The following is an 11,027-nucleotide window of genomic DNA, read 5'->3' as shown; positions in this document are numbered from 1 at the left end:
TAACACATCTTCAATTATTCCTCTAGGCACTTTTATAGATCTATCGGCAAGTAAAAGAGTTATAGAAGTTGGTTTTAACTCACCTAGATTGAGACTTTGAAAAACTGAATATGGAAGTAAATTCACACTAGCACCAAGATCAAGTAAGGCTCTTTCAATTTTATGCTCTCCAATAAAGCAGGAAATTGTAGGACAACCAGGGTCTTTATATTTCAAAGCATTATTGTTTTGAAGAATGGCACTTACTTGTTCCGCTAGAAAGGCTTTTTTTTTCACATTCAGTTTCCTCTTCACAGTGCAGAGATCTTTCAAAAATTTAGCATAGGAAGGAACCTGTTTAATAGCATCCAGCAAAGGTATATTGATCCTTACCTGTTTGAAAATTTCAAAAATTTCAGAGTTGTGATTGACTTTCCTTTGTTTGGTCATGGCTTGAGGAAATGGAAGTGCTGGCGGAGAATCAGTCGTTTCTTTGCAATTTTCAGATTCAACCCCTTCCTTACCCTCAGAGATTGACTCATCATCTTTCTCATAAGGTTCAAGAGAGGGTTTTTCAATAACCTTACCACTGCGCAGAGTAGTGACTGATTTGACTTGATCCATGTGTTGGCTTCCGGAACTACTTGCATTTGCATTGTATTGCCCCTTGGGATTTTGTTGTGGTTGAGATGGAAACTTACCTTTCTCTTGGAAACTGAGAGCAGATGTTAATTTTGCAAGAGTATCTTTAAAATCTATCATGTTTTGAGCAAGTTGAGTATTGTTTGTCTCTTGCTTTTCATTGAATGCATGCAATGTTTCCTCAAGATTTCTTCTAGAAGGTGGAGCATAAGGAGGTGCATATCTATGAGAATTTTGGAAATTATGGTGTGCTTGAAACTGTGGTTGTGAAGTTTGTGCATTGTTGTTCTCACTCTTTCAACTGAAATTTGGGTGATTTCTCCAACCAGGGTTGTATGTTTGGGAGTATGGGTTGCGGTTGGCCCTTTGGAAACTGTTTAAAGCATGGGCTTGTTCATGGAGACATTCCTTAAAAGAAGGCAAGGTTGGACAATTATTGGTTGAGTGTTCATTTGTTTCACAGATTTGACACATAATGTTTTCAACAGATTTTAATTGACCACTTTTTTTTTTAATTTTAGTGCCTCGACTTTTCTAGCTAAAGATGCAAACTTGGCTTGGAGGTCATGATCTTCCCCAAGGTTGCACATACCTCCACTAGATGTATGAGGTTTAGTTTTACTCAGTGCCTCATAAGTACCCGCAGTGTCCCAATTTTGAGCATTTTCAGCTAACAAGTCTAAGTATTCCATTGCTTCATCAAGGTCTTTATCTTCAAAAGTTCCATTGCACATCAATTCAACCATTTGTCTATCTCTAGGTGTTAACCCTTCATAAAAATGTGAAACCAATCTCCATGTTTCAAAACCATGATGAGGGCTAGTACTTAGCAAGTCTCGATACCTATCCCAGCATTGGTAAAATGTTTCTCCTGGTTTTTGAGTGAAAGTGGTGATTTGTCTTTTGAAAGAGTTTGTTCTATGAGATGGGAAAAACTTCTTTAAAAACTGTTGTTGCATTTCATCCCAAGCACGAATGGATCCTGGTCTTAAATTTTGTAGCCATGTTTTAGCTTTATCTTTTAATGAAAAAGGAAAAAGCTTTAATCTGATGGTGTTCATGCTACAATTTAAATTATTATATGTGTTGCAAACCTCAAATTCCCTTAAATGCAAGTATGGATTTTCCAAGTCTAAGCCATGAAAAGAAGGTAAAAGTTGAATAATACCTGGCTTAAAATTAAAATGAGATGCATCGGGAGAAAAAACTATGCATGATGGTGTACTTGTTCTTGTGGGATTCATGTGGTCTCTAAGTGTTCTGACACGGTTATTCTCATTATGAAGTGATTGATTATCTTCTTCGGTCATATTTTCTGAAAATGATGAGGATATCCTACAAAGTCTACCACTTGATGTACGTGACCACACTCTCATGCACATGTAGGAATAGAATAAAAGGAAGAAGAAAACAAAAGAAGGAGAAACAAGAGAAAAGAAACAAAGTTATATACAAGAAAAGTGAAAAAACAAAATAAAATAACTACTATAATTTATACAAGAACTTACCTCCCCGGCAACGGCGCCAAAAACTTGACACGACCAAAAGATTGATGTCTTCTCCCAAGTGCAGGAGTGTCGAAGTAATAAATAACCCGGCAAGACCGGGGTCGAACCACAGGGAGGTTAATTGTACAAATTATAAATAACAATAATACAACAACAATAATAATTACAATAACAACAATACCAATAATAACAATAATAATAGTAATAATAATAATAATAATAATAATAATAATAATAATAATAATAATAATAATAATAATAATAATACTAATACTAATAATAATAATAATAATAATAATAATAAAGAAAAAGAAGGAGAAGAAGAAGAAGAAGATGAGAACTTTGAGAAGAAATATTAATGTAACGATTAAACAATGATAATAACAAATGTCAAGGTTAGAGATTCCACTAATAGTATGTCAAACAAGTATAATATAAACTCTTATTATTCAATTGGAAACCACACATAAAGGAGGTTCCAATCAGATTATAGATTATTAACATGATTATATTAGTCATCTTATTCGATTAATGCTAATACTTGTAAATCTCGTCAAGCATTCATGATTATAACTTATGTTAACAACAAATCAAGTTCCTTTCATAGCTCAGGTGTCGGTTATACCATACAGTATGAACTATGAAAGTGCCAAGCATTTGTTGTACCAAGTGTTATACAACATAAATCAAGATTAGTTATTTAACAAGCAAAGTATTAAAGAGTGAACAAGATAACAAATACAAAACATGTTAGTATCAAACATTAAAGTCCATATTAAGTTTACATTATACTTATTCTTACACCATTAGTGTAACCTTTTCCCCTTGACATAATTAACTTAGCTAGACATAATGAAAGAAAGAAAAATAGATAAACAAAATAAGAACATAAATAAGATAAAAGTTAACTAAGTAAAGGAAAGGAAATGAAAGGTATAAACTTGATATTAATGAAAGCAAAGCATAAACATTACAAAAAATACAAAGAGAGAAAGGAAGAGCATGATCTTGATCTGGACACCAAGATGCCTAAATGCATGGCAAATGCCTCCTTTTATAGGCCAAAATTGAAAACTATTGATTTGATGACTAATTGATGAGTGGGTAGTCAACTCTTGACTTGGTGACAATCCTTATCTTCTCTTGTCTGCCCAAAACGTCATTGATAACGTCACAATTAGAGCCACTCAAAAACATGAAAGTTGTAGGCAATTGTCTCAGCTTTATTGTGTAAAACATTCAGCTCATTTGGACTTCTAGAACTCCAGATATGGCCAAAATACTGAACAGTGCTCGGGCTGGAAGACAACTTCGGGCTTCTTTGTTGTTGCAATAATTTGGACTTGAAAATGGCATTTTTAGATCTTGGGCTCCATATGAAAGTTGTAGACCTATGTCTTACCTTTCCATCCATATAAAGTAGACCTAAATCTGAGATCTATACCTCCAGATATGACCCAATTACCGAATAGTGTTCCGGTTTGGATTGCACCGACATCTCTTTTCTAATTTTGGTCATCTCTTTGCCCTTGCAATTTAAGTTCTTAAAGTCATCAATCAATCCTTTCATTTATGTGATAGGCCTGCATTTAAAATGAACATCTACCACAAATTAAAGGTATCTTATATTATTAGATAGATTATTATAAACCATCCTTTAGTTAAGGAGTTATTGATACTTCAAGTGCAAAATGATGATATAAAACCATGATAAAAATGCACTTTTAAGTACTAATCATACTGAAGAGCCCTCATTTCTCCATCCAAAATTTGGGTGGTTCCTCCATCCAGGATTATAGGTCTCAGAGTAGGGATTGCCTACTTGGTTTGGAAATGGCTTTCTAACATTACTTGAATTAGAAGTTTGGCCATATAGCAATTCCTTGAAGGCTAGAATGGTAGGACACTCAGTTGTCCTATGCCCTTTGCTCTCACAAACAACACAACTTTCCTCTTGTTGTTCACTCATGACATGCACTTTTTTAATCTCAAGAGACTCTACTTTCCTAGCCAATGAGGCTAATCTAGCATTGAGGTCATCAGTCTCTTTCAATTGAAACTTCCCACTTGAAGGAGACATGGTGTTTTTAGACTCAACATGAATTGGGAGAGAAGTCTCCCATTGCTTTGTGTTTTTAGCTAATTGATCAAAAAAATCAAAGGCCTCACTTGGTTCTTTGTCATAAAACTCACCATTACACATGGTTGACACTAGCTTTTTAAAATCTGCGGTAAGAGAGTCATAGAAGAAACTCACTAACCTCCACATCTCAAAACCACAGTGGGGGCATGCATTTAACAAGTCTTTGAACCTTTCCCAAGCTTGGTGAAATGACTCATTTGGACTTCAAGAAAAATTCATCATTTGACGTTGTAAGGCTGCTGTCCTATGAGTGGGGAAGTATTTTTTCAAACATTCAGCTTGCATTTCTCTCCATGTACCTATAAACCTAGGACGCAGGGAGTTTAGCCAAAGCTTGGCTTTATCCTTTAGAGAGAATGGGAATAATTTCAGCCGAATAGTTTCTTCAGTGCATGTTCTATCAATAAAAGTATTACATACCTCTTCAAAGTCCTTAATATGTATATACGGATTTTCAGAATCCATACCATGATATGTGGGAAGAAGTTGGATCATGCCTGGTTTTAAATTAAAAGCTTGTTGGTTCAAAGGCTAGATAATACACGAAGGTGTACTTTGTCTAGCTAGGTGAAGATACTCTCTAAGAGTTCGACAATTAGGTTGATCATTGAATTGTGGAGGTCCATTATCTTGAACACTCCCTTCACCCTCTATATCTTCAACATTAGCCATGATGAAAAAATAATAATAATATAACAATTATATGAATATGAAAAGAAAGGAAAAAAGAAAAAGAAGATTGCAAATAAAAGTAACTGAAATGTAAAAGATAAAGTAATAGCTCAAAAATAAAAATACAACAAATTAGAAAATTCACACTTAAACTAATAAGCAATATTAACAATAATAAACATTAAAAGACAATTATAACAAGCATGAATAAAGAGGCGGTAATACCAGCCAAGTACTTCAAACAATAAATATAAGAAAAATAATCATAATAAAACAATAATAAAATAAAATAAAATAAACAAGAGGCGGTAATACCAGCCAAGTACTTCAAAAAAAAACAACAACAATACAATAAGATAAAATAAAATAAATAAGAGGCGGTAAAACCAGCCTTATAATATAAACAATAAATATTATAAACTAATTAGAATAAACATCAAAAGAAAAATGGTTGAACCAACTAAAAGCTAACAATTAGTAGTCCAACAGTCCAATATCCAAAAAGTTGAGGTCAATTTTTTTGAGGCGGTAAAACCAGCCATTTGATTTTTTTTTCAATTTTTTTGAGGCGATAAAACCAGCAAATTGATTTTTTATATATGATTTTTTTTTCCAATAATCAAATCTAAATTTGTTACTTTTGCTTGCTAGCTCCCTGGCAACGGTGCCAAAATTGCTTAACCGCTTTTTATGATCGGCTTGTTTTAACTCGCAAGTGTATGAGTGTGCGATGTAGCAATTAACTCGGTAAGATCGAGGTCATATCTACAGAGAGCTAGATCTGGAAATTAAGCTAGGTAACAAAAAAAAAACTCAAGAGAAATTAAATTAACAATAACTTGGTTGAAAATAATTGATGGATTTGTTTTCAAAGATGAAAAAGTGTAAATAGATTTTAAATGACAAGAAAAAGTAAGTCTTGGTCCAAATCAATTTTAATGGTGATGTATTGGTGATTTCTTCAACATATATAAGAGAACTCGACCTAATATCAATGATGGTGATATTAGATCGGAATATATTACAATGAAGTTTAGATAGATAAAGATTGATTATTGCTTAAGAATGAATAAGTACTTTCATATTAAGTAAGACATTGAATCAAGCAATCTCTATACCAAAACTAAAGTTTGTGCATAAAAAATCAAGATTATAACATTACCTAAATGTTTTCTAAAATTTCTTTGCAATAATAAATCATTCATGAAGAAAATGAGAAGATAAACATTAAGATTCATTCATATCCTAAAGAACTCACCTCAATCACCATCATCCTTGATTTGGATCCAAGAAAGAGATTAGCCAACCATGATTATATATAAGAATACTTCAATAAACATGAAATAACTTGAATCAAACTAAAATAATAAGTTTTACAAACTAAAGAACCGAAATCTATAAAGAAGAACACAACACAATTTCAGAAAAAATTCGGACACAAATCTGACTCTAACTTTGGACAGCAATTTGACCCTCTTAGAACCTCCCCTCGAGATGTCTATTAGAGACATATTTATAGGCAATTCTGTCACCTTTCCAGATCATTAAAGAATAGCGTATTTGGACACCTGAGTCAAATGTTATGGGCAAAACACCGAAAGGTATTCCGAAAAATCAAATCAGGACAGCTTTGCAACCACTTTGGTGCACGTTTTTCTTCCTCATTTATGAGCTATCTCTTTCTTCTTTTTGACCCAAAATAATGTAAAAATGTCCCCTCCAGCTTTCCATCCATGTGCTTGCCTTCTTAGATCAATGGATTGCCCAAAATAAATTAATTGTTGTTGTGTGGACATGTAAGATCATGGATTGTGTTTGGGCTGATTTGAAGGTTGATTTGGGGCTGATTTGGGGCTGAATTTAAGCATCAAATAAGTATACAAATATACCTATTATTTGGGCTAAGATTGACATTGAAACCTTGAGTGTTTAATGGTTGAAGTTTGCACACAACATAAGGCAAGTTTGGGCTTTAAATAGATCATATGATATTCTTTTCTAGAATTGGAATAGAATTGATTTTTGGGACAAATTTGGAGCACTTATTTGAACCAAGATTTGCTTCAATCTTCAACTAAATGTCTCTTCAATTCTTTGTTCTGAATTCCGACGTTGAATTTCCTAAATTAATTCATTTAAGCTCCAAAAACCTATCAAAACATTAAAACAAACTTCATTACTAAAAAGCACATCAATTATTATAGAAAAAACCAAATAAAAACAATAAATACATATGTAAAATAAGAGACTTAATGACACTTTTGATGCACAATCAGAAGTCTATCCCCGACCCATAGAGGGCGTTTAAGCCATTCTTAGATGTAAAACCAAGGGAAGATGTGAGCCACAATCACAACTACTTGTACATACACATGTTAACTACTTGTGCTTAAACATATCTTTTTAAAATAATAACAAAAAAAGAAGAGAGAGAGAGAGAGAGAGAGAGACTCTAGCTAGCCTACGTATAGGTGGCATGATTGCATTTTCACTTTCTCATTTATAAATTCTTTTCTTCCTTCCCTTCATTTTTACTCAACCCACACATTCCATAGATATCAAAGTGTGTAGAAATGACAAGTTCCTCAAGTCATCAAATACGAAATATTTGTGTTTTTGGTGGATCTAGTCCTATGAAAAAAAAAGAGTTATTAAAATCAGCAAATCATCTTGGTCAGGTATTAGCTGCAAGAAAGATTCATTTAGTGTATGGAGGAGGTAGCCTTGGGTTAATGGAGGGTGTGTCAAAAGCTACATTTTTAGGAGGTAGTCAAGTTTTGGGGGTTGTCCCCAAAGCTTTAGCAAATAGGGATATTATTGAAACAACAATTAGAGAAGAACTACAAGTCTCCATAATATCTGATCGAATTAATACAATATTTAAACATGCTGATACCTTCATTGCCTTGTCAGGTGGTTTGGGCATATTGAAAGAGATCTTTCATATTTCCTCTTGGGCCTAACTTCACATTCACCATAAACCCATATGTCTGTTAAATGTTAATGGTTTTTATGATAAGTTGTTGTCTTTTTTTGATCATGTTGTGGAACAGGAATTCCTAACATCTTTAGTATGACAAATCATAATCTCTGCTGCTACTACTGAACAATTGATTCACCAATTACAATCTTTCACTCCTATAATTGATCCCTTTAAGAGTTGCATAAATTGGTCACCTAAGAAAAGCTGTAAAAAGCTTAGATTGGATTTGAACCTTCATTTGTGAAACCTTATGTTTTATTATTTTGTTTTGTTATTTCTTATATTTGTTTAAGTGTGTTTCAGGTTTGTCAGTGTTCGTTATTTCAGATGATATCTTCTATACTCTATCTTTCTACCATAGGATATTGAGGACAATATTTTATTTTGGTTGGGGAAAAGGGGTCGTAGTTGATACTTAAAAAAAATAAAATTACTCATTGTGTTTTTTATTTGCAAAACCATTGTTACTAAGATGGCAAAGTCAATGAGTTCTTTTGTTAAAGTGACTCTTAAGACGCATCCTAGTAAACATTATTAACAAGATCTATCATAATACTTCTTGAAATATTCAGGTTTACAAACTCTCATATTATTATCAATTACTTCTGCTCATATACTTATTTAACAAGTATTTTTAAGCCTTCATTTTCACACACAAACTTGGACATATGATTGTGGGTTGCATATTGGATTATTATATTATTTATGTTCTTTTGTTAAAGGTAACAACTAAAGGAAAGAGATAATATATTATTTGCAAAAAAAAAAGAGAAAAAAATAATGATAATAAATGTAATTAAAAACTAAATAAAAACGTAGATAAGTTTGGTTTTGTAGCCTCCCTAACCTATGCAATTAAGCCCGAAGGGGTGTTTTAACACCTAATATGCTAAAGTCAATTAATTGGGGAGCTATTGGCCAAATGCTTGTTACATGGGTTAAAGAGAAAAGCTTAAGGGAATCAAACATTGCATTATCTACGTATCAGTATCTGCAACCGAGTTATTAAGCTCGAAGGGGTGTCTCAACACCTAATGCCCTAAGACCAACTGGTTTGGGAGTCATTAGCCAAAAGCTCATTATATGCGTTAAAGATGCATTATGTTTTAAGTTATATGTATATAAAAAAAAGAAAAAAAAGAAAAAAAAAGATAATAGTCCCAACCCAAGGAAGTTAACCTTAAACTTTAGAACATAATATTGTTTTCATCTAATAAAAGCCCCATCATCTATGTTTTCATACATTGAGCACATAAAAAGAAGAAGAAGATTTATTAATATCTTGTTTCAACAATATGAAGCAGATATATATAAATTTAATGAGAGTTTGTTTACTTGGATAGATTAATGAAAGTTAAATGATGAATGCCTTGCTTTTGGGAACTTGCAAATTATTTTTCTATTTTAACGCTTTGATTACTAGGGACTAGTAAAAAATGGTTGGAGGGTGTGATTAGTACTTAAAAGTGCATTTTTATCAAGGTTTTATATCATCATTTTGCATTTGAAGTATCAATAAGGCCTTAACTAGAGCATGTTTTATAATAACAAGTCTAATAATATAAGATACCTTTAATTTATGGTAAATGCTCATTTTAAATGCAGGTATCCTCACAATTCAAAGGATTGATTGTTGTGATTAATTATTGGAAGTGAAAGGATAAATAAAAGGCTAAGTTTAGAAAGGAGATGCTGATTTAATTTAAATTTGAACACTGTTCAGTTATTAGATCATATCTAGAGCTATAGATATTGGATTTTAGATTAATTTATATAGATGGAAAGATAAAAAATAGGCCTATAACTTTCATGGGTATAGAAAGATCCAAATTTGCTGTTTTCAAATTCAAAGTTTGTCCACAAAAGAAAAGTCAAAATTTGTCCTCCAATATAGCCCAAACACTACTTAGAGTTTTACCCATAACTAGAGTTCTAGAAGGCCAAATGACATGAAATTTGGTGGGTAGAAGGAAAAGACAATTTCCAACAAATTTTATAAGAAGACCAGCCCAAATTCTGATGGTAAAAATAAAATTTCATCAAGACAAGAGCATGAGGGCTATCCACCACGTCCACCAGCAACACTGCTTAGTATTTTAAACATATCTTGAGCTATAGTGCTCTAAATGCTTTGAAATTTGGTGGGTGGAAGGAAAAAATAATTTCTAATAACTTTCATGAAGAACACTCATCATATTATTATTATTATTATTATTATTTTATTATTATTATTACTAATAATTTATATAGTTAACTTTCCTGTGGTTTGACCCTGGTCTTGCCAAGTTATTTATTACTTTGACACTTCTATACTTGGGATAAGATATCAACTCTTTGATCGTGTCAAGGCTGGAGAAATGTTGGAGAAGTGTTCACCTAGGCATCAATATACCATGAAATACATATGATAAAAGAAGTGAAAGAGGTCAGGAAATAATTCCTAAATGTGAAAGAAGACAATATGATGAGTATGAAAGAGTTAAGTTTAGTCCAATAGTTGTTTTTTAAAAGATGGTTAAAAAAAAGGGTAACACAATAGTCACAATGGGGTTAATCCATTGATGTGATCTTTACAAGGAGGATTCCACATGGGAAAATTTAGAAGAGCTAGCCATCTAATTTCTAAATTTCACTATTGATTTTTAAGGATAATCTTAAAAGAAAGGTATTATTACATGCTCAAAGGAGAGACATTTATAGCTTGAAGGTTTAACCATTGAATAAAAGTAACAATATTAGCATCAATATTAGCTAATAAAAACATGTGCTAAATAATAATGCCTATTCAGGATTAAGTTAGTTACAAAATTTAATGAAGGAGCTGTATAGTTAGTTGGAATTGTTAGTTTGTTAGTTACATGGATAGTTAAACTACTAAATATATATAATTGTGTTGGAAAAGTGGAAGGAGGATGAAATTACATTTGATGCAGAATTGCATCCTCTCTCTTGTTCACTTTAATTCTCAGTTTCAATCTCAATATCTTTTTCTTTTTCTTTTTATTCCTTTTTGTATTTTTCTTAAAGGTTTTTTTTTTTTTTGTTAAAGGAGAGCTTGGCACTATTTTCTCCACTATATTGAATTCTATCACATCATCTC

The sequence above is a fragment of the Populus euphratica genome, unplaced genomic scaffold (assembly GCF_000495115.2).
Source record: "Populus euphratica unplaced genomic scaffold, PopEup_1.0 scaffold890.1, whole genome shotgun sequence".
NCBI classification, from domain to species: domain Eukaryota; kingdom Viridiplantae; phylum Streptophyta; class Magnoliopsida; order Malpighiales; family Salicaceae; genus Populus; species Populus euphratica.
The sequence above is the reverse complement of the archived record's forward strand: the minus strand, read 5'-3'. Positions refer to the sequence as shown.